General features: G+C 40.8%; 1 long non-coding RNA gene across 1 annotated transcript; it reads left to right on the top strand.

Moving 5' to 3' along the window:
• The first annotated feature begins 8,731 nt into the window (after positions 1-8,731).
• LOC122676141 lies at positions 8,732-21,690 on the top strand. Its single transcript, XR_006335442.1, has 3 exons — positions 8,732-8,892; positions 9,125-9,278; positions 18,346-21,690. It is a non-coding gene; the product is annotated as an uncharacterized LOC122676141 (long non-coding RNA).
• Positions 21,691-25,273: the final 3,583 nt, after the last annotated feature.

The raw sequence follows: 25,273 nt of genomic DNA, 5'->3' as shown, positions 1-25,273 counted from the left end.
AATCATACCTACTGGAAAACAGTTTATAAAAAAGACAAATAAAAGCTGAGGATAGATCACAAAGCTTGCTGCATAATAAACCACTCTAAATTTTCATCTATTAAAACAATAGGTTATTATTCCTCACAGATGTATGGATTTACTGGATCAAGAAATCCTTCAGGATTTATTGCTGTGGTTATCTTCAGAATATACAATCTGCCATCATGGTTGTTTTGGTATTTAGATTGGTATTTACAGCAATCTAATTGCTGTATCTTTGATTAGGAAAACCTGAGAATTAAAAGGGGTCTGGTGACATCACAGTGATCAATTTCTTTTAGATGCCTACAAACCTTGATAGAAAATACTGGTTGATTGACCAACTTCCTCAAAAATCTGCCACCAACTCCCTCTGTGTCCTTGGGAAAATCTCTTTGCCTCCCTGAACTTCAGCTTGTTTCTCTGGGAAAGTAGGGAGAGATGGTTGAACTACATGGTCTCTAAACTCCTTTCCATTGGCAACATTCTATCATTAAAAAAAAAAGATCATAGGCACTATGTATATGGGTGTGTTAGGCACTTCAGTTGTGTCCAGCTCTTTGACACCTCATGGACTGTAGCCTGCCAGGCTCCTCTGTCCTTGAGAATACTGGAGTAGGTTGGCATTCCCTTCTCCAGGGGATCGTCCTGATCCAGGGATCAAACCTGGGTCTCTCACGTTGCAGACAGATTCTTTACCATCTGAGCCACCAAGGAAGCCCATTAGACACTATATGAAGTGAAAATATTTCATAATCTAATTTTTGCAGAATCCTCAAAGGCCAGGAGAATATACACTGACAATCATACTCTAACACAAAAGCATGCACATGGTATAAATCAATGTCTTGGGTGTGTAGAGCATCTGAACAACTTTGTAATTTCTGCTGTTTAAATTTGATAAAAAAAAGTCACAATATTATATATTAGGAAGGAAGATGATTTATAATGATCTCGTTCTAATTTTATTATAGAAGCTTGATTCCATGTTAAAGGTTGACTTACATCTAGAGACTATTTTAAAGAGTTTTTTAAAATGCTAAATTATAATCAGTTTCTCAGAGCAGGAGGACAACAATGATAGTATTACCCCTTTTGTTCTGAGAACCATTTTGTAGATGGAGAAATAAGGAGACAGAGAGAGACATTTTATTAGGAGCATTGACTTTGGGTGTGTCTAGAAGAGAAAGGTCACAATAATGAGGAGCTTAGGAACGACAGTAAATGAGTGATTGAAGGAGCTGGAATGTTGGCCTGAATGTAGGAAACTCTACTGTGATCAGAAATTTAAAGGGATCCATCTGCTGAGAATGATATTTCGGGTTGCTTCCTCGGAGAGAACCAGGTAGAGGTTACTATTAATAAGTTCAATATAAAGACTTCCATTCAATGCAAGACATTTTCCAGTTATTATAGCCCATATTCAGACCCGACGCCCTTAAAACAGTGAGGTTTCTATTACTAGAAATGTTTAAACAGAAGCCAGATACACCTTGGCAGAGACGTGGCAGGATCGATTCATGCCAAGTACTAAAGTACAGGGTGGACATCGGGCTGGGTGGCTTTGGGAGGAGTTTTAATTTCAGGTTTTTTTTTTCCTTTCAGTGACAATCACTGACGATGTTAAGAGGCTAAGTAAGCAATCAGTGGAAAAATAGTAGCTCCATCTCTAACAAACTTTCATGTAGATCTCATAAAAGAAACACTAAGATTGCAACTGGTGAATGTTCAAAGGCCAGGAGTAGATAGAGCACTCACAAGGAAATATAAATAATTCATAAGCTTATGAAAAAATATGCAACCCACTGGTAAAAGAAATGCAAATTCAAATATCAATGAGATAGCGTGGGTCATTTATTAAATTGGTGAAGGAAAGAAAACTAATACATAATATTGATGAAAATGCAGTAAACAGTCTCAAACGTGGTTGGTGAAAATATAAGTTTGTATAGAGACTTCAAAAAGCAGTTTAACATATCTAAACCACTCTATATGGACATTTAACCATATTAAAGAATTATTATCACTAGATACAATTACTGCATTGAAGTTAAGGTCAGAAACAAAAAGCATTTTTATATTCCAGAAATACAGATTGAAATATTAACAGATGAAATCATGGTGTTTAGAATTTGCTTGAAAATTATCCATTGAAGATTAGAAGTGCCTACATGGGACTATGGATGAAAAGTGATTGATTATACATTGATCTTTGTTGAAGTTGGGAAATGGCTACACAGGGATCCATTTTGCTATTCATTTTTTTATGCATTTAAAATTTCCTATAATAAAAAGTAGAAACAGTGATCAAAAAAACCCCACTTTACATTCTCTCACTTAAATAAATTTCCACCTAGGAAAATGTCTTGATGAAGTGTGCTGATTGGCATGCAAAGCTTCATGCACAAAGATAATTTCTCACTGTTTCCTGGCTCAATCTTCTGCAGTGTCACTCACCTGTTTAAACCATTCAGGGGCACCCCATTGCTGTCAGTATTAAGATAAAAAACTTGAACCCATCTGCAAAGTCTTAGATCCCTCTGACCTCTGCATACTCAGCTTGGCAGGTGTCCAGAGCACACGTGCCCCACGCCTGTGGCCTTCTCTTAGGGAATACCCTCTTCCGACCTCCTCCTTCAGGTCAATTCCACTCCTACTCCAAACCCCAGGTCAATACTGTTCTTCGGGGAGGCATTTCTGCATTTCCCCAGATGGCGTTAAGCCTTCATCAGATGCTTTCACAGGACTCTTCTCAATTCTAAGGCATGTGTGCTCAGCCGTGTCCGACTCTTTGTGATGCCACGGCTGTAGCCCACCAGGTTCCTCTGTCCATGGAATTTTCCAGGCAAGAAAACTGGAGTGGGTGGCCATTTCCTCCTCCAGAGGATCTTCCTGACCCGGGGATCAAACCCACATCTCTTGTGTCTCCTGCATTGGCAGGAGAGTTCTTTACTAACTGAGCTACCAGACAAGTAGCTAATTAGATAATTATAACCTGGCTGCATAATGCCTGCCTACCCTTGTCAGTGACCTTCACTCTCTTACTCGCAGCTGTATCAGCCAGAATTTCCAAGTATAGTAGGAATTCGGTAAATGCAGGTTGAACTAATTAACTAGTAAAAATAATCTAAACCCAGTTTAGCTATCTTAATTCTCTGATGAACTTACTTGGTTATATTTTAGCACATTAAAATGGAATGGCAGATTTTTAACCTTTCAAAGGTAATGGTAGGATGAGGGGCTTGAAAGAGAGGGTGCCTCCTTTGCCTTATGAGAAAACCACATCTCAGAACTTTCCCAAAGGAAAACTGCCTTCACACTATAGCCAGGACCCCTTTGCACAGTAGAGCTCACAAAGAGGGAAGAAATTCCAAAATGTCTAATCTTGTCAGGTAATGAGTGGATGAAAGAGATGAGATGATTAGGGGTAAAAAAGAGTGAACTTTAAACTGCACAGTAAAACCCTGGCTTTTAGTTCATTATTTCAGGAATACATGTTCTAGGGAGAGCTGCACTCTCTTGGCTTCTGGTCCAAGCTAATGAGGTCAACAAATTTTCATCAAGGAGAGAGATGTTCCTGTTAATTAGGTAATGAATGGGACTTTGCCATTCTCTATATTAAATTACTTTAATTTTCAGAACAAAGGAGTCTACTTCCTGGCTAGCTCACTTTCATAATCTAGACAGTGAAAATAGGAGGCAATAGGGAAAAAAAAGCAGTAAATTCTACTGCATTTCCTGGGGGTTCACGTCCACATGCTGGTTCATTTTTTAGGAGTCTGAGCCAGAATGCCCCTCAGTTGGGGTTTGTCTGTTTCTCACAGTTAAGATTCAGGTGTAACTTTTTTTTTTTTTTTAGGTGTAACTTTGTGTGTGTGTGTATGAAAATTCTACATAGATGATGGTGGGAGACACTTGATGTCATTTGTTCTTCACCCTAATCCCCTAGTCCCCACCCCACTACACCCACTCACTTTAAAAAGGCAACACTCAGGCAAGCTGTAAGGCTAAGCTTTTGAGAATTCAAATGGGCAGCTTTTTATTTCTTTATATCCAGCTACTTAACAGTTTTGCCTCTGAATAAGCAAGATTCTTACCATTGACTTAGCTTTTCAATTAAACCCCATAAACTTTGGCTAAAGACCCTGGACATCACCGTAAAGGCTCCAAGGCACTTTTTAAAGGTTTCCCTGAATGGGGAGGCTACAATTTGTTTAGAAGTGGCAGGGGTTGCACATAGGGAAACAGGAAAGAAAAAAAAAAAAATGAACAAGTAGATAGTCTCAATATAGAGTTTCTTTCTTGTTTAACAGAGAGATGTTGTTTGCTTTCATTCATTTAAACTGTTAATTATTTAGCCAAGTGCTGTTCTAACTGTGGGGTTATAGCCATGAACTAAACCAACAAACTGTCCTCCCTCTGCTCGAACGAAAAATGTGCCCCTTCTTTTAAAACTTAAATGCTTGTGGCAGTCTACAAGATATTTCCTTTTGAAAATGCATCATTGCTCTTTGTATACTCATAGAGATAAATAAGTACAGAGAAAAAAACCAAAAAGCTCCTGGAGGTCGATGCCGGAATGTGGATGCTAATTTTTTCCCCAGGGGAAGGCAGTGGTTTCAGTGCTCATACTTGCCTGATTGGCATTTTTCTGTATTTTCCATGTATTGCCATGTTTCTGTGTAACCACGAACAAAACTAATGTCGTGTTACCTGAGAAATGAAAATCTGTTCTTGAGAACTTCACTCCAGGTAAGGTCTCCAAAGCCCAGCTGTGCTGGTCTGAGGCTGAGTGGTGTGGAATAAAGGAACCCCCCAACCCCCCACCTCCCACTTACAGGTTGAGGGGAACAAGAGCTGGCTTTGAAGCAAAAACTTTCTCTGGAGTCCTGTAAGAGAGGAGAGATGAGGAAGGGCACAGAGAAATCTCCTCAGGTTGTAATCCAGGTGAATACCACAAAGGTACCACTTAAATTTTTCCTTTATTTTGTCAATGAGCTGTTACTTTTAGTCTTACTTTGTTGAACCACCAAAGGCATGGAGGCACCTTAGTTTAGCTCTGAGCAAATACTAGTGTGGAGTAAGGAGCGAGCATGCGACCACGTTACTCCATGGAAATCCATTTATTCTGCCTCTCCCCAGGGAACCCCGTGAGAGAGAGTCATAGACTTTAGGAGAGCTGGTAAGAGCCTGAGCTGAGCATGTCTGGAGAACTTTCAAATGTGCATTCCCCTCAAGGACAAAGGGAGCCATCAAGAAAAGAGGAGAGTCAGCACAGAGGGGCAGAGATAGCTGATTTGAACTGTTAGCTCACCTCTGGAGTTGTCTCAGTCAACAGGTGTACCTGGAGGAGATGCATGGAGTTTCTGCCTCGTGTCTGGCCCCGAGCTGGATGCTGAGACCTGGGTCTTGTCCTCATGGAAAGTCCATCCCAGGAAAGGGGACAGATGACGGGTATGCAGCACAAATAATCAATGAAGAATATGTTAAATATTGGAACCAAACAGGAAGTGGAGGAAAGCGATGGGCAAGGAACTGAACAGTCTGGAAGGCCTCTGAGACAAGACCATTGAGATGAGATGACAGAAAGAATAGCCAGCATTTGAAAGAGAACCACCAGGAACTGCTGTATAGTTTAGAGATGACTTTTGTTTCTTCACAAAGGTCCAGACTTCACCTCCTGTTTTTGTTTTCTGGATATGAGCTGGCCAGGAAGTAGTCACTTTTATTCTAGAAATTTGACATGTTGAGAAAGAGGAGCATAAATACTGTTTTAAATTCTATCTAGTGCCATTTTAATTCACTGAAAGAATGCAGGTCAAGTCACTAATCAGAATCTGGTTACTAACATCTGTATTTTAAGCCCCCACCGTGCACCACGAGACATGCAATGTTGGGCTTTTACACAGGAGCAAGTGCTTCTCCACCCATCAGCAATTGCTATGGGGATCCCAGATTAATTTTTCTTATAATATTTTATCACAGTTCCATAAAAGGATCAAAAGTAAGTCTGCACAGAACAGAACCCTCTTAGGGTTCATGGTTGAAAGGATTTTCTAAAGATGCTTGAGAAGCCGAATCACAATGAAGCGGCATATCCCAGCCAGAGATCGCCTCTGCAGTGTATTGCATCCACTGAACCCAAGCCCTCTTTATGGGGCACGTGCCATGTGTGAGGCCTGGAACTAAAACACTCTGCATGCATCTCTCATTTAGCCTCACAAAACCTCCCCCAGACTGCTTGCCCATTTAACAGAGGAAGAAACCACAACCCAGAGAGGAAATGTGGGCCACAGACACATTGCTGGCTAGTAATCAGGGCTTTCTAGCTCTAAACCTGCAACCACATTTAATCACTATGAAATGCTCTCATCTTAGTTCATTGAAAAAAATGGACATATTGCAGAAAAGCAACACAGCTCATCTGCCGTTCACTTAACCCTTCACTATCCGTGAAGAAATCCACAGGCAATGAAATGCCATCCGGCAATCTTAGTTGGGAATCTTTAACTGGAGTGAAAAGTAAGAAAAAGAATACCTGGAGTCAATATTGAAGCATGAAGCAATAATGACGGTGATGATGATGATAATGTCTTCTGGCACTTAAAACATACAGTCAACGAAGAGGAACAAATAGAAATATTTACAAATAGTTATCACTTTTCAATATCTGCAACATGCTATTTAGGTTTGGCTACTCTCCCTCTAAATTTTTTTTTAAATTAAAAGCCAAGATGGCAGGTAAATATGAATGTACTTGATATTTTAAAAATAACTCCATGGAGTAGGAAATGGCAACCCACTCCAGTATTCTTGCCTGGAAAAACCCCATGGACGGAGAGCCTGGATGACTACAGTCCCTGGGCTCGCAACAATTGACACGACTTAGTGACTAAACAACAACGACATCAGAAACAGACTGGACCTGGCCTCAGATTCCGCGGAGCCATTGCCGGCCCCCTGTAGCCCCTGCAGCCCCACTGTGTTAAGAGATTGGAGGACCGCTGTGTTCTCTTTATGGAAATGTAGTGTGTGCCACTGGGGATCCCATCCCCCTGTGCTTTCCTTCAGATGTGAAGTCACCACATTCACTTCTTTCCTCTCTTCTCTTGCCTTCTCTTCCTGTTCTCCCAGAAAAAAAAAAAAAAAAACAAACCTCCAAATTAATAAAAGCATGATTATCATATTAAACAAAATAGCTAAGGTCATGAATATTTCAGAGTGGAAATATATGTGAACTATAATGCCACCAAAAAAGCTAACCTTGAAGATAATAAAAGAAATGCAAATTAAAATCTACAACTCTATACCCTATTTTCCCTATCAAATTGACAATGATGGAAAAAAATGATAACATCACAGCTTGTGAGAGTGTGGTGAAACAGGACTGATGGGAAAGAAATTGATATAATTTTTCTAGAAAGTAATCTGAAAATGTTTCACTAACCTTGAAAAATGTAACATCTAAATAAGGGATTTTTAGGTACCAAAGTGTTACTTATAATATTTAATGCCATGATAAAATGCTATAATATTAACTGGAAAAGATCACATTGCAAAATGATGATCAGTTTTGTAGCAAAAATGTTTTCCATAAACATGTGGCAGTCAGGCTGGAAGTAGACGCTGAAAACGTTAGAGGGATTACCCACAGGGTGACGGCAAAGAGGTAGCGATGCTATTTCTTTACTGCAGTCTGGCTTCCTCTCTCTGCCAGCCCTAGTTTCCCCAGCCCTGTCACATCTGAGACATCCTAACCTGGCCAGTTCTCCCTCACCGGCTGTTTCCCTGGGTCCGTGAACAGACACTGGTAGCCCCAACGTAAAACCTCTCCTATGGCCCCTCTAGTCATCTCTGTCCTTGGGTCCCAAATGCTTTCGTTTTGCATCTTAAATAATTTTCCTACTATTGTCAACACAGGTTTATTTTTTTAAAGTTGAAATTGAAAAAAATTTTTTTTCGGGTTTCATTAATCTTCTCTAACTTTTAAATCATACCTCACAAATAAGATTTTGTCACAGCTGGATTTAGTAGAGGCAGAGAAATCAGGTTCACTCTTTCCTGAAACACTGACAAGAAAAGAAAAGAACAAGTCACTTAGAAAAGGTTTTCATAAGAAACCAGCTAGGTAATCATTAAGTTTATTTCTAACTGGTAATGGGTTTTATCCCAATTAGCTGGTATTAAGTTTCTTGCCTAAGTTCACAAATCTGCCCCTAAAATGGCTCCTTTGTTAAAGCACAAACGGATGAACTCAGCAATACTTAATGGCATAACTAGGTATTGGAACATTCCACAGAAAAAAGGAAAATAATTTTCTAAGAACACGATGGCAACAGCCAACAGCCAACATTCTTAGACTCCCAGATTACCAAAAGTATATACAATTTTAGTGTAGAAAAATAAATCAATTTTATAAAATTAATCTTGTAGATTGAAAAGTGCCCTCTTTATCTTTTAAGATACCGAGTGTACCTTTTTCATTCCTACAGCTGATCTGCCCCTGCATGAAGGTAAGACCGCAGTTTACATTTTTCCTGTGTCCATCCCAGGTTAAGGGGGGCAAACCTGCTCCCCCAGCTTTCTCCTTCTCCAGCACCGCCTTGTCCATGAAAACAATGCTTACTCAAGTGCATTCTTACTAAAGTGCAGCCTGAGAGGAAAAAAAGGAGTCAGGAAATGAGAGACTTGGAACCCAGCTGCTCAGAGATGAGCGTAGTGAACATCTCGGTGGATATTTTTCCTGTTTATTTTGTCAAGGCTGAGCCTGCCAGAGAAGGCCTTCACTCACCGCCTGCATCCCCTCATCTCTTTTCTCCTCAGTCTGAGGAGACTGGCTTTCCCCTCCCCGACTCCACCTTCCTGGGCAAGGTAAAAAAATTACCTCCTTTGCCAAATTCAATGGATAATTTATTTTAATGGAACTCTTTACTGCTCTTAAATTTACTCCTTCTGGTAATTCAACTTGCTTCGTTTATAAAATGTTTGTCTCTCCTGATTCTCCTAGAACCTCTCTGACACCCAAGGCCTTTTTATCCACTGCCCACATTTCAAAACAGGAACACAGCTCCATCTCTGACCAAATATTCTTCTCTCTCTGCAGGCTTTCTCCTTGGGCAGTCTAAAGCAAATTTTCATTTCAAATCCATATTTCCAGCCCTGACCTGTGATTCAACTCAACTCGGGTGCTCCCGCCTGTGGGAACATATCCGCTCAGCAGACAATAGGACATTGTTGGGAAGAACAAGGGCTTTGGGGTAAGGTGTGCCTGGGTCTAAACATCCAGATCTGCTCTCTCTTTTAAATCTGTTCGTTTATGTAATTGGAGGATAGTTACTTTGCAGCACTGTGATGGCTTTTGCCACATATCAACATGAATCAGCCGTAGGTATGCATGTGCGCCCCCAGCCTGAGCCCCCCACCCGCCTCCCTCCCCACCTCATCCCTCCCGGCTGTCGCAGACACGGGCCCTGGGTGGAACTTGCGCTGGTCGTCTCTTTTACATGTGGTAATGTACACATTTCAGTGCTGTTCTCCCAAGTCCTGCTACCCTCTCCTCCTTCCACTGAGTCCAGAAGTCTGCCCTTTATGTCTGTGTCTCCTTTGCTGTTCTGTATGTCCATGTCATCCTCCTAGATTCTATTTATATGCATTAATATACAGTATTTTTCTTTCTCTTTCTGACTTACTTCATTCTGTATAATAGGTTCTAGGTTCATCCATCCCATTAGAACTGACTCAAATACACTCCTTTTTAGAGCTGAGCGGTATCCCATTATGTGTATGTACCATGACTTCCTTATCCATTCATCTCCCCACGGACATCTAGGTTGCTTCCGTATCCTAGGTGTTGTAAATAGTGCTGCCACAAACATTGGAGTGCATCTGTCTCTTTCAATCCTCCTTTTTTGGTGTATATGCCGAGCAGTGGAATTCCTGGCAGCTCTTTTCCCAGCGTTTTAAGGAATCTCCACACTGTTCTCCATTTGCTGCACTAGTTTGCATTCCCACCAGCAGTGTAGGAGGGCTCCCTTTTCTCCACACCCTCTCCAGCATTTACTGCTTGTCGACTTTTTGTTGATGGCCATTCTTACTGGCGTGAGATGGTACCTCATTGTGGTTTTGATTTGCATTTTTCTTATAATAAGTGATGTTGAGCACATCCTTCCATGTGTTTATTAGCCATAGGTATATCTTCTTTGGAGAAATATAGATCCTTTGCCCACTTTTTGACTGGGTTGTTTTTCTGGCATTGAGCTGCATGTGCTGCTTGTATATTTTGGAGATTAATTCTTTCACAGTTGTTTCATTTGCTATAATTTTCTCCCATTCTGAGGGCTGTCTTTTCACCTTGTTTATAGTTTCCTTTGTTGTGCAAAAGCTTTTAAGTTTAATTAGGTCCCATTTGCTTATTTTTGTTTTTATTTCCATTCCTCTGGGAGGTGGGTCATAGAAAATCTTGCTATGTTTTATGTCAGAGAGTGTTCTACTTATGTTTTCCTCTAAGAGTTTTAGTTTCCGGTCTTATATTTAGGTCTTTGATCCATTTTGAGTTTATTATTGTGTATGGTGTTAGAAAATGTTCTAGTTTCATTCTATTTCATGTAGTTGACCAGCTTTCCCAGCACCACTCGTTGAAGATTGTCTTTTCTGCATTGTATATTTTTGCCTCCTTTGTCAAAGATAAGGTGTCCATAGGTGCATGGATTAATCTCTGGACTTTCTATTTTGTTCTATTGATCTATCTTTACTAGTTGTGTAATTAATGGAAAATGATTTACTGTCCCTATCACTCAATTTACTCATTTTCACAAGGAGTATAGCAATAGTAATTCCCTTATATGGATGTTTTATGGATTAAATTAAATAGTGCATGTGAAGCACCAGTATAAAGTAAATGCTCAATAGATTTAGTCACTATTGTTTTTTAAAATATTTATTTTAATGTAATTTATTTACGTGGTTATGCTGGGTCTTAGTTGTGGTGAGATCTAATTCCCTGACCAAGGATAGAAGCCCTGCATTGGGAGCTCGGAGTCTTAGCCCCTGGACCACCAGGGAAGTCCTATCACCATTGTTGTTATGTTCCAAATTCAACATACCTAAAACTGAAGTCAGTGAATTCCATTACCCTTACCCAATACCCCAAGCCAGAGACATAAACTGAATCACTTTGCTGTATGCCTGAAAATAACACAATATTGTAAATCAACTATACTTCAGTAAAAAAATAAAAAATACTAATCATACACACACACAAAATGACAGATTCTTGGATCTCACCCTAGACTTATTAAGTCGGAATCTTCAGTAAAGAGGCTGGGAAGTCTCTGTTTATTAGGCTTTTCAGGTGATTTGGGGCAGAGCAGATTGGGAAACTTTATGCCCTTCCCTTCCTTCCCACCAGTCGCTGTCTCATGCCAATTATGTAGCCCGCCAGGCTCCTCCGTCCATGGGGTTCTCCAGGCAGGAATACTGGAGTGGGTTGCCATTTCCTCCTCCAGGGGATCTTTCCAACCCAGGGATGGAACCCAGGTCTCCCACATTGCAGGTGGATTCTTTACAGTCTGAGCAACCAGGGAAGCCATACCAATTATTAGTCAAGATGAATTCTTGAATTGACCCCCTCCTCTTCATCACTACTGCTACTAATCTAATTCAGCACCCTCAACCTGGAGCTAGCCTGGGGTCAACCTTATCCCTGACAGATGAGCCACTGAGCTGATTGGAAGTGGTTGTCAAGGGCTCTCCCCTTTCTCACTAGGACTCTCACACAGCCACTCCTTGCAGGATCTAGCCCCGCTCTGACCCTGAGGTCGGGGTTCTGACCCTTTCTGAGCCAGGTCCCTGTCCCCATACCACACACCCCACCAACGGAGGTCCTGTTAGTATCAGGCCAGCTTGCCCACTGACTTTCATCTAGGTAACTGCCCCCAGAGTCTACACAGTGTGCTCAGGGCTGCCTGCCTGTTTAGACAATCTCAGATCCAACCCTCATCCCCAGATGCCTTCAAGATTAGTCGTTGCAGTCTCTTTTTTCTGTGCCAGGCGTCTTCCCCGTCAACTAGTGGACTAGCCAACTGTCTCATCCTCATTGAACTAATCCTTTAGATATACTGTTAGTGAGAAAAATATAGATAAGAATTTAGATATAAAAGAATTTCTGCTGAGAAGAGAAAAACACTGTATTTATACATATAAAAATAGTAAATAAAATTCCATTGCTTTCAGAGGTACATTAGTATGTAAAGTGGTTACCAATGGGTGATGGGATTTCACACATTTTATATATTGGGTATTTATTTATTTTGTAGTTAAAACTAATGCATGAATAAAGGAAATCAGGTGGTGGAGTGAAATGCTGTCTACATGCTTGCCCTCTTGGTTTTTCCTATCTCCCATTCCCCACCCCTATTTCCAGCTGAGAACTCAGTTCAGTTCAGTCACTCAGTCATGTCCTACTCTTGGCAACCCCATAAACTGCAGCATGCCAAGCTTCCCTGTCCATCACCAACTCCTGGAGCTTGCTCAAACTCATGTCCATTGAGTCGGTGATGACATCCAACCATCTCATCCTCTGTCATCCCCTTCTCCTACTGCCTTCAACCTTTCCTAGCATCAGGGTCTTTTCCAATGAATCAGTTCTTCACATAAGGTGGTCGAAAGACTGAAGTTTCAGCTTCAGCATCAGTCCTTCCAATGAATATTCAGGACTGATTTCTTTTAGGATGGACTGGTTGGATCTCCTTGCAGTCCAAGGGACTCTCAAGGAGTCTTCAACATCACAATTCAAAAACATCAGTTCTTCAGCTTTCAACCTTCTTTATAGTCCAACTCTCACATCCATACATGACTATTGGAAAAACGGTAGCTTTGACTAGACAAGACTTTTGTCAGCAAAGTAATATCTCTGCTTTTTAATATGCTGTCTAGGTTTGTCATAGCTTTTCTTCCAAGGAGCAAGTGTTTTTTAATTTCATGGCTGCAGTCATCATCCAGAGAAGGCAATGGCACCCCACTCCAGTACTCTTGCCTGGAAAATCCCATGGATGGAGGAGCCTGGTAGGCTGCAGTCCATGGGGTCGCTAAGAGTCGGACACCACTGAATGACTTCACTTTCACTTTTCACTTTCATGCATTGGAGAAGGAAATGGCAACCCACTCCAGTGTTCTTGCCTGGAGAATCCCAGGGATGGGGGAGCCTGGTGGGTTGCCGTCTATGGGGTCGCACAGAGTCGGACACGACTGAGGCGACTTAGCAGCAGCAGCAGCAGTCACCGTCTGCAGTGGTTTTGGAGCCCAAGAAAATAGTCTGCCACTCTTTCCATTGTTTCCCCATCTATTTGCCATGAAGTGATGGGACTGTATGCCATGGTCTTCGTTTTTTGAATGTTGACTTTTAAGCCAGATTTTTCACTCTCTTTCACTTTCATCAAGAGGCTCTATAGTTCTTCTTTGCTTTCTGCTGTAAGGGTGGTGTCATCTTCATGTCTGAGGTTATTGATATTTCTCCTGGCAATCTTGATTCCAGCTTGTGCTTCATCCAGCCTGGCATTTCACTTGATGTAGTAAAGGCTATGGTTTTTCCAGTGGTCATGTATGGATGTGAGAGTTGGACTATAAAGAAAGCTGAGTGCCGAAGAATTGATGCTTTTGAACTGTGGTGTTGGAGAAGATTCTTGAGAGTCCCTTGGACTGCAAGGAGATCCAACCAGTCCATCCTAAAGGAGATCAGTCCTGGGTGTTCATTGGTGCGACTGATGTTGAAGCTGAAACTCCAATACTTCGGCTACCTGATGCAAAGAGCTGACTCATTTGAAAAGACCCTGGGAAAGATGCTGGGAAAGATTGAGGGCAGGAGAAGAAGGGGACAACAGAGGATGAGATGGTTGGATAGCAACACTGATTCAGTGAACATGGGTTTGGGTGAACTCCAGGAGTTGGTAATGGACAGGGAGGCCTGGCATGCTGCGGTTCATGGGGTTGTAAAGAGTCGGACACGACTGAGCAACTGAACTGAGCTGAACTGACCCTGCATATGAGTTAAATAAGCAGGGTGACAATATACAGCCTTGATGTATTCCTTTCCCAATTTGGAACCAGTCTATTGTTCCATGTCCGGTTCTAACTGTTGCTTCTTGACCTGCATACAGATTTTTCAGGAGGCAGGTAAGGTGGTCTGGTATTCCCATCTCTTTAAGAATGTTTCACAGTTTGTTGTGATCCACACAGTCAAAGGCTTTGGTGTAGTCAATAAAACAGAGGTAGATGTTTTTCTGGAATTCTCTTGCTTTTTCTATGATCCAATGGATGTTGGCAATTTGATCTCTGGTTCCTCTACCTTTTCTAAATCCAGCTTGAACATCTGGAAGTTCTTGGTTCATGTACAATTAGAGCCTGGCTTGGAGAATTTTGAGCATTACTTTACTAGTGTGTGAGATGAGTGCAATTCTGCGGTAGTTTGAGCATTCTTTGGCATTGCCTTTCTTTGGGATTGGAATGAAAACTGACCTTTTCCAGTCCTGTGGCCACTGCTGAGTTTTCCAAACTTGCTGACATATTGAATGCAGCACTTTCACAGCATCATCTTTCAGGATTTGAAATAGCTCATCTGGAATTCCATCACCTCCACTAGCTTTGTTTGTAGTGATACTTCCTAAGGCCCACTTGACTTTGCATTCCAAGATGTCTGGCTCTAGGTAAGTGGTCACACCATTGTGATTATCTGGGTCATTAAGATATTTTTTGTGTAGTTCTTCTGTGTATCCTTGTCACCTCTTAATATCTTCTGCTTCTGTTAGGTCCATACCATTTCTGTTCTTTATTGTGCCCATCTTTGCATGAAATGCTCCCTTGGTATCTCTAATTTTCTTGAAGAGGTCTCTAGTCTTTCCCATTCTATTGTTTTCTTCTATTTCTTTGCACTGATCACTGAGGAAAGCTTTCTCTTCTCTCCTTGCTATTCTTTGGAACTCTGCATTCAGGTAGGTATATCTTTCCCTTTCTCCTTTGCCTTTCACTTCTCTTCTTTTCTCAGCTATTTGTAAGGCCTCCTCAGACAACCATTTTGCCTTTTTGCATTTCTTTTTCTTGGGGATGGTCTTGATCCCTGTCTCCTGTACAATGTCACGAACCTCTGTCCATAGTTCTTCAGGGACTCTGTCTATCAGATCTAGTCCCTTAAATCTATTTGTCACTTCCACTGCATAATTGAAAGGCTTCCTAATTCCTGACTCAGGATGTTTGGACAAAGATATCTACTTTTGATAACTGAAAAACTCAAGAGGATAAGATTATGTCAGGTCAGTGCTTCTCAAAATTCTGTGTGCAATGAGTCACAAGGATATCATGTTAAAACACAAATTGCTGGAGTTTACTTATTTTTTTAATTCATTAATTTTATTTTTGTTTGAACTGGGTCTTCCTTGCTGCTGAAAGACTTCCTCTAGTTGAGGTCCTTGGGCTTCTCACTGCAGTGGCTTCTCCTGTTGTGGAGCATGGGCTCTGGGTATGTGGGCGGCAGTAGTTATGGCTGTCAGGCTCTAGGGCACTGGCCCAATAGCTGTGGCCTGTGGGCTGAGTTGCTCTGCTGCATGTGGAATCTTCCTGGACCAGAGATCAAACCTGTGTCCCCTGCATTGGCAGGCTGATTCTTATCCACTGTACCACCAAGGAAGTTCAAATTGCTGGGTTTTAATAGAGGGAGAGGGAAGAATATACATATACATTGTTTTTTTTCTATATCTGGAAGCACAGCAGGGAATGACCAGGAATGGCAAGAAATGGTGGGGGCGGCACTTGGGCTTTTTGCCATGTACTTTTTCATATTCACATATATCATGTGAGTAATTTTACCTCAAAAATAAAATAATTTATAATATATGTACATAAATATAAATAATTGAGCAGCTTGAATCTTCAGAAACACTGACTTGGGCTAATTCTGTCATTTAACTTAGTCATATAAAAGATTTTAGTTTTTTCTTTCCCAGAAACTAGGTCTGTAACTTTGGCAAACAGCAGATTGTAGCACAAGTAATTCGTGAACTCTTGTGAAAGGTGGGTGGGGTCATGAGAAGGGAATTTTTAGCCAGGAATTTAAAACAACGAATGCACAGTACAAGCTTCTTGCAAGTACTTGAATGTTTAAAACGTGATCCTTATGATCTTTTGTCATGAGAATCGATCTCTTGTGACACCATAGGGTGAAAACTGTTAGAAAACTGCCTTTCCTTTGTGGTGGGAAAGGGTTGCTAACAAAACTGATTCATAATTATTAGCATCCTCTTGAATGACAAGATCATAATGAATTCAGAGCAAAATCCTGCTTCTTGGTCTCTCCTGTCTTTTAAAAGCTTATTGAGATATAATTGGCAAATAATAAGCTGCATATATTTAAAGTGTTCAATTTGCTAAATCTTGACACATGTATACACACACGGAGCCATCACCACCATCAAGATAACAAACATTTCTGTCACTTCTCAGTCTATCTGGGTTCCTTGTGGTCCTCCCCTCTCACCCCTTCCCTACATCTCCCACTCACAACGACTGAACTGTTTTCTGTTCTCATATTAGTTTGCATTTTATAGAATTTTATACAAATGGTTTGCACAATATGTACACTTTTTAAATCTCTCTTCTTTAATTTGGGTCATGATTTTGAGATCCAAAAATTGTGTATATTAAGAGTCAACTCCTATCTGTTGCGAAATGGTAGGTATCAGTGAGAGTAAGCCTCAATGTGTCTATCTATTCATCTGCTGATTGAACTGGGTTGTTTCTGACAAACCATTGATAGCATTTTATTTCCTTATAACCATCTACAGGTCATTCACTCACCCCATTTTACAGATGAAAAAATGGAGACTTAGAAAGGCCAGGGAACTTGTCCAAGGTGCACACACAGTGGCTGGAGCATAGAATCTTAAATTTTTAGGATGTTTGAGCCAAACAGGACATTCTGTCTTTCTCTTTAAATGACTATTCGGTGTTGAGATTTGAATTGTGATCAGTAAGAAATAGGTTTTTTCTCTTTATTCAGGATAACATCAGCAGGTCTTACCCTGACTGTTAAATACCGATATCCCTTTATTAAAATTCATTCTTAATGTGCTTCTGGGAAATTTTCTGTAATGCTCTATCAACTTAAGGTGACCTTCCCCCCACCCCCATAAAACAGCAGTGTGCAGGGCTGGCTTGCACAGGGTCACAGAGTTGCCTATTAAATTTTCAGGACTTACATATTGTTATCATAGAAATTTGCCTCTCCCTGAGATGCCCAGCTGCCATAGCCTATCCCGTACCCCCTCGGCCCCTGGTTTTCCTGGCCTCACAGTTCTGGACCCGGTGCCTCCCCTGGGTACCCTGATCGTCCCCATCGTAGAACAGCCCTTACCAGGTCAGGCGGGAGGGGACTTTTTGTGTCTGGTTCACACTTGTATCTCAAGCCCCCAATTCATGTTTAGGGAATGAGTGAACGAATGAATGAACTCTGAGGCAATAAGGTGAAAACAAACCAATTGCCTGTCCTAGAGTCAAGAAGATCCTTACCTATATTCTCTTCGTTGATCTTCACCACAGCTCTATGAGATAGGAATTATTATTCCCATTTGACAAACTCAGGAAGTTAAATGATGTTGGAACCCAATACTGGCAGAACCTTAAAACTCTTTTCTCAATATCAATGTATGCTTCCATAATATCACTCTTTCCTAATGCAGTGGCAATCACTGTCTGATAATTATGTACTGTAACCAGAAACAGCTGCGTATATCACCTTATTCAGTCTCCACAAACCGCCCTAAGATGTAGGGGAGGTCACTCATTTGCACGTAAGGAGATGAGGACGATCAGAGGAGAACTGACTTGTTTAAAAGTGCTGTTGCTCTGCAAAAATGAATAATCACTGTGATCTGAGTACATTGAGAAGACTTTATGGTCAAAGAAAGATTGGAGTTGATACTTGAAGGAATGGTAGTTTTCAGATAGATTTAAAGCCATCCAAAATAGGGATTTCCAGCTGGAGAAAAGAGATAGAACATGGGAGTTTGATGGTGAGGAGACCAGAGGATGAGAATGAAAGGTCATGATTAAGAGTTAGAAAAACATAAAGACTGAGAAGTTGGTTGAGCCAGGATCATGGAGAGACTGCAAAAAGAGTGTTTCAGAAGTTGCATCCTAAAGGAAATTGGAATAGTTTTGTAGAAGCAACATGACATAGGGTGTATTTGATTTTTTTTTCCTTTCCTTTTAAAACAGAATGTATTTTTAAAAATTCTAACTTTCTTGCGTATTTCTTAAACTATTTTTTTTCCTTGACAGGAATCACTCTAGCCTAGAGTTCCCACTTTCTGAGAGACAGAAACCATGAGAAATGGAAAGTGCTGAGAACTTGAACTCTGCTATTTCAGGGTGGAGCAGGACATACCATTCCACTCTGTGAAGAAGACTTGCTGACTTTTTGTAGCTGAGAAAACACTGGAGTCCTGTGTGATTGGTGGGGTAAATCTTATGGCTTATGAGGGAAATTCTGTTTCCTTTACTCTCCTTAATTGCTTTCAAACTCAGTTCAGAAACTCTCAGCAACGATCCGCAACGAGATCCCGTGGTTGCTTTCTTTTCCCCTTGTATTTGGCCTTTCTTTCAAAACACTGTCTTTTTTTTTTCAAACTTTAAACTTTTTATTTTGTATTGGGATATCCCCCGTGGCTCAACTTGTAAAGAACTTGACTGCCAACGCAGGAGATGTGGGAGATCTCCTGAGACACAGGTTTGATCCCTGGAGAAGGAAATAGCAGTATTCTTGCCTGGAAAATTCCATGGACAGAGGAGCCTGGCAGATTACAGTCCTTGGGGTCACGCATGCATGCCCACAGCGGATTAACAAAGTTGTGACGGTTTCAGGCGAACAGCGAAGGGACTCAGCCATACATGGACATGTATCCGTTCTCCCCCAAACTCCTCTCCCATCCAGGCTGACAAGTCACCTTGAGTGGAGTTCCATGTGCTATACAATAGGTCCTTGTTGGTTATCCATCTTGAATATAGCAGTGTGTATATGACCTTCCCAAACTCCCTGCCAATGTTTTCAAAATAGGGTTTCTGTGGGATTTTTACCTGCCTTTCTTTCTCTCTTCCTTTCTTCATTCCTTCATTTCTTCCTTTCTTAGTTTTTTTTTTTGCTGTGCCACAGGGCACGCAGCATCTTAGTTCCCCAAGGAGGGATCGAACCGGCATCCCTTAAGTGGAAACTCGGAGTCTTAACCACTGGACTGCCAGGGAAGTCCCCTCTTGCCTGTTTTTCATTGGCATGCTTCCTCCCACTCTCCTTACCTTCCGCAGGAGACGGGACCCAGGAAAGGCAGACCTGCCCACTCTCTGCTCTTTATTAACGAGGGGCTTTGGGGTCATGTGAACTACACCTTCTGTAGACTGAGAGGCCAGCCTTGGAGAGAAACAAAGTTTGGTCAGGATTTCTCAGGGTCCTCTTGTGATAGAGCCACGTACCAGGGGAAGCTTTTGGAGGGGGATGTTTTAAATGCAGAAGGCCTGAGAGCAAGTGGAGCTGGGCATTTGTGCTCCTGAGGCCTGATGTCCCTGGAGAGGCTTCCAGCGGGCTTGGACATCCAGAAACTTCAGTCCCTGTGCTTAGACTCATTCATGCAAGGAGACACATCCTAACTAGGGCACTATACAATTTATCATACAGACTAGGACATTTTTAAGAATAAATAGATTATCAGAATAATTAAAATAATATAGTTTTAAAAGTATTTTTGAATGACAAATTATTGAATTTATAAGGTAGTACTGGGTCAGCTGGTAAAGAATCTGCCTGCAATGTGGGAGACCTAGATGCAGTCCCTGGGTTGGGAAGATCCCCTGGAGAAGGGATAGGTTACCCATTCCAGTATTCTGGCCTGGGGAATTCCATGGACTGGATAGTCCATGGGGTCGCAAAGGGTTGGACATTGCTGAGAGACTTTCATGTCACACACTCAAAAACTATTTTCAAAAGTAAAAATACATGTTCATATGTATTAAAGATTAAAATTTATGCTATTTGAGCATAAAAAACATAAGAATAATTTTTTGGTACACAGTAACATACTTTAAAGTTCTCTTAGATAGAATATGTCTCTAATAATACATCATAGGTGTTTTTTTCCTAAAGACTATATTCTTTTTCAATAAGGTCCCTTTATTTTTAATTTTTCATAAAGTTTCCTAAAACCCTCAAATTTTCATTTTATAGTTAATTTGAATTGTTAGCAGCTTTTTTCTTCATGGTTATAATCTAAATTGAAAAGTTAATAATTGTAAGGTCTGCATAATACCTGATAAGCTCAGAACAAAGTGAAAGAGTTTCAATTCTAATTTTCTTTTATTTTTTCATTTAAATATATAAATACTTAAATTCAAATATTTTCATAGGTACTTTCTTTTTTTCTTTTTTAACTGTCAATTTTGCACTTTTGTATGACAAATATTTTTTAAAGGAAAAAATCATCAAAAATTCTGTCATGATTCTTTGAGTATTACAAATATACACATTTGTTGAGTAAAACAAATATACATATTACAAAAATATAGGCCTTTCAATTTCATTCTGTTGTGGCAAAGAATGCAAATTTAGGCAATTAAAAACAAACAAACAAAAAGTTTGTCTAACAGTTCTTTGTGTAAGTCAAAATAATGGAAAGCACAATTATGAAACTTTAAAATTAAATCTTGTAAAAACCACTTAAACTCTCATTGTTTATCAGTTCCTCCCTTGCTTTATGTGGCTTAGTTTCAGTATCTTCTTGTTTGCTTTAGTTTCAATAATTGCAATTTGCTAAAATGTACACGCTAAAGTTTTGGGGAGCTCCTCTTATTGAATACTTTGAATAAGTACTTCCAACTGATTTTAAACAAAATATTGCAAAATTTAAATAATATATTTACAAAAATGTTCAATGTCATTATAGGACACATGTTGAGTTAGAAATTTGTTCTTGAAAGATTCAAATGTTTCTAAAATCTAACTAATTTTGGACAACAAAAAGTGAATTTATATGCCACCTTACCTAAGCATTTTCTTGCTTCAACATCAGTGTTGCCATGAAAATTATGTAGCTCAGTTATTTTACCTTTATATTTATAAAAATATTCATAAATTTTGATAATACAGTTTCTATTACAATTGGTAGAGTATCACAGCTTGTTTGAACACAATTATGAATCATCTGTATAGAAATCAATTCCAGTATATTTTTGTTCCATAGCACTGTTTTTTTTTCCCATAGTCCTGAACATCACCAAAATTTGTAAACATACAATGACTGCAAAAACAAGTAATTTAATCCTTAGTGTTGCACTTTGTAACTGAATTTACAGTAATAGCATTCACAATAATTTCAGGCATTTTGCTTTAAACAAAATAAAATCCTGAAAGTTTTGCTTTGATTCCATGAAAAATTTTTTGGAAGTTTGCAACTATTGCTGGAACTAATGGGATTTTTTTGGTGACACCAGATGACACAGATATAAAATTGGCATTATTTAATAGTTTGGCTGGATCATCAAAAAAGCAAGAGAGTTCCAGAAAACATCTATTTCTGCTTTATTGACTATGTCAAAGCCTTTGACTGTGTGGATCACAATAAACTGTGGAAAATTCTGAAAGAGATGAGAATACCAGACCAGCTAACCTGCCTCTTGAGAAACCTGTATGCAGGTCAGGAAGCAACAGTTAGAACTGGACATGGAATAACAGACTGGTTCCAAATAGGAAAAGGAGTACGTCAAGGCTGCATATTGTCACCCTGCTTATTTAACTTATATGCAGAGAACATCATGAGAAACGCTGGGCTGGAAGAAGCACAAGCTGGAATCAAGATTGCCAGGAGAAATATCAATAACCTCAGATATGCAGATGACATCACCCTATGGCAGAAAGTGAAGAACTAAAGAGCCTCTTGATGAAAGTGAAAGAGGAGAGTGAAAAAGTTGGCTTAAAAGTCAACATTCAGAAAACTAACATCATGGCATCCGGTCCCATCACTTCATGGCAAATAGATGGGGAAATGGTGGAAACAGTGACAGCCTTTATTTTCTTGGGCTGCAAAATCACTGCACATGGTGATTGCAACCATGAAATAAAAGACGCTTACTCCTTGGAAAGAAAATTATGACCAAACTAGACAGCATATTAAAAAGCAGAGACATTACTTTGCCAATAAAGGTCCGTCTGGTCAAGGCTATGGTTTTTCCAGTGGTCATGTATGGATGTGAGAGTTGGACTGTGAAGACGGCTGAGCGCTGAAGAATTGATGCTTTTGAACTGTGGTGTTGGAGAAGACTCTTGAGAGTCCCTTGGACTGCAAGGAGATCCAACCAGTCCATCCTAAAGGAGATCAGTCCTGGGTGTTCATTGGAAGGACTGATGCTGAAGCTGAAACTCCAATACTTTGGCCACCTGATGCGAAGAACTGACTCATTTGAAAAGACCCTGATGCTGGGAAAGATTGAGGGCAGGAGGAGAAGGGGACGACAGAGGATGAGATGATTGGATGGCATCACCGACTCAATGGACATGAGTTTGGATGGACTCTGAGAGTTGGTGATGGACAGGGAGACCTGGCGTGCTGTGGTTCATGGGGTTGCAAAGAGTCGGACACGATTGAGCGACTGAACTGAACTGAATAGTTTGGCAAGTTCTGCTTATGTTAATATAGTCAAAATATTATCAGCTATCTCTTTGCACATGTATGTATATAAAGAAGCTTGAAATTTAAAAAAGACAAAATTAAAATAGAAAAAGCTCATTGCTGCTGTTGCTGCTAATTCACTTCAGCTGTGTCTGACTCTGTGTGACCCCATAGATGGCAGCCCATCAGGTTCCCCCGTCCCTGGGATTCTCCAGGCAAGAATGCTGGAGTGGGTTGCCATTTCCTTCTCCAATGCCTGAAAGTGAAAAGTGAAAGTGAAGTCGCTCAGTTGTGTCTGACTCTTAGCGACTCCATGGTAGGCAGCTCACCAGGCTCCTCCATCCATGGGATTTTCCAGGCAAGAGTACTGGAGTGGGGTGCCATTGCCTTCTCCAAAAGGTCATTGGAGCTACATCAAAAGACATGCTTCAGAACGGGTTGTACAAATATACCCTCTGAAGCTGCACCTGCTTAACTCTTGTATTCAGTCCCAGTCTTCTTAGACAAACTATTAACTTTTGAAGCAGCCTCTGGTGCTTTATTAGATCTGTAGCTCCTCATTTTCAAGCGGTCAATGATTTCACTGTGGGTCCCATTGTGGGTCATAAATGTGTACGTTTTGGGCAAGTTTTGCTTTCATAATTAACTTCCTTGAAAAGTGGAAGTTCTGTGCTTAAGTTTTCATTAAACTCATACTTTTGCATCCTTGAGGTCATTGCTCTTGAATGGGTTTCTTGAAAAATAAGAAACCATTGTCAAATAATAAAATAAACAGTTGTGTATTTGCATCATTCAATAAATGGCAAAGCCTCCATAGGTTCAGATGACACAGCTCTACAGCAGAACTGCTTGTGGTCCGTTTCCTGGGCATAATTATCTAGCCCATAACTCTACATGTTTCCCATTGTCATGATGCTCGGTGGCTGCATTACAGAGAATGTCACAAGATGACACAGTGGCTGGCAAGGTCAACACCGTGGAAAATTTGACTCACCATGGCCTGAGACCTTTTGTCCCTAGCAACTTGTGACTGAGTATATCTCATTTATCAGTGAGGGCCCTACATGGTGACAAGGAAGTATTAGCTATCTTGCTTCTGGAAAAAATTGGGAAAAGAAAAATGAGATATTGCTGGTTTCTTTCAGAATTTCCATATGTTAAAGTGAAAACCACATTGCCCAACCATCCCATATACTATTCAAATGTCCACCCAATCCATTCTGGCTTGTTTTGACACAGCTACTAATAAAGACAGGATTGAAAACTGAAGTGTCTGAGACGAATGCTTACACCAAAAGGATGCTGAAAATATAATTGTAAACTGGGACTCTTCTGAGCAACCTGAGATATATAATCACCCTCGGTAGGTATTAGTTGCTCAGTCATTTCTGACTCTCTGCGACCCCATGGACTGTATAGCCCACCAGGCTCCTCTGTTAATGGAATTCTCCAGGCAAGCATACAGGAGTGGGTAACCACTCCCTTCTTCAGGGGAGATCCTCCCAACCCAAGGATCACACCTGTGTCTCCTGCATTGCAGACAGATTCTTTACCATCTGAGCCACCAGGAAGCTTCTTAAACCATGATGTTATTTATAGTGTTGATCACTCAGTCATGTTCAATTCTTTGCAGCCCTGTGGACTGTAGCCCACCAGGCTTTTCTGTCCGTGGGATTTCCCAGGCAAGAATACCGGAGTGGGTTGCCATTCCCTTCTCCAGGGCATCTTCCCAATCCTGAGACGGAAACCGGGTGTCCTGTATTGCAGGCAGATTCTTTACTGTCTGAGCCCAATAATCACCCATAACCTCAGTCATTTCTTTCTTTTTTGGGGGCGGGTGAATTTGGCTACATGACACAGTCGGCTTGTCTTTACAGTTGTCATTAAATAAACCTTATCATGTATTTCGGAGAAGGCAATGGCAACCCATTCCAGTACTCTTGCCTGGAAAATCCCATGGGCAGAGGAGCCTGGTGGGCTGCGGTTCATGGGGTCGCTAAGAGTCGGACATGACTGAGCGACTTCACTCACTTTCATCTATCATGTATTTATTCTTAAAGCAAAGCAACTCACTGACTTTTGAGTTTATTTAACTTCTGGAACAGGACCTTTAATAAAGCATATTACAGACATTGTGCTTGGCCTCATGCTATGAAAAAAATCCCAGTTTCCATCTGGCCCACAAGACCTTGTGGGAGAGGACCCCCCACTCCCTCTCTTCAGCTCCATCTTGTTCCATTTCTTCTACACCATGACCTTCTGCCAAGCTTGTCTTGGTTAGGTCCTTCAGAGAAACCAAGTCTTCTCTGCACTCAGAGCCCTTACAGGCTGCTCCCTCTGCTAGGCTTGGCCTCCCTCCCATGCTTCCAAGCTTGGCTCCATGTCTTCTTGGGGATGATCTCAGCTCGAGCTTCACGTCTTTAGAGAGTTCCCCCCTGGCTGCTTACCTAGGAGAGGTCTCCTTTGGTTTTTCTCAATCTCAGTTCATATTTGTTTCCTTCATAGCACTTACTGCTTTTTGTTGCAGTTAGTTTATTTGTTAGTGTCTTTATTTTATA

The sequence above is a fragment of the Cervus elaphus genome, chromosome 19 (genome assembly GCF_910594005.1).
Source record: "Cervus elaphus chromosome 19, mCerEla1.1, whole genome shotgun sequence".
NCBI lineage: Eukaryota > Metazoa > Chordata > Mammalia > Artiodactyla > Cervidae > Cervus > Cervus elaphus.
The sequence above is the reverse complement of the archived record's forward strand: the minus strand, read 5'-3'. Positions and strand labels throughout refer to the sequence as shown.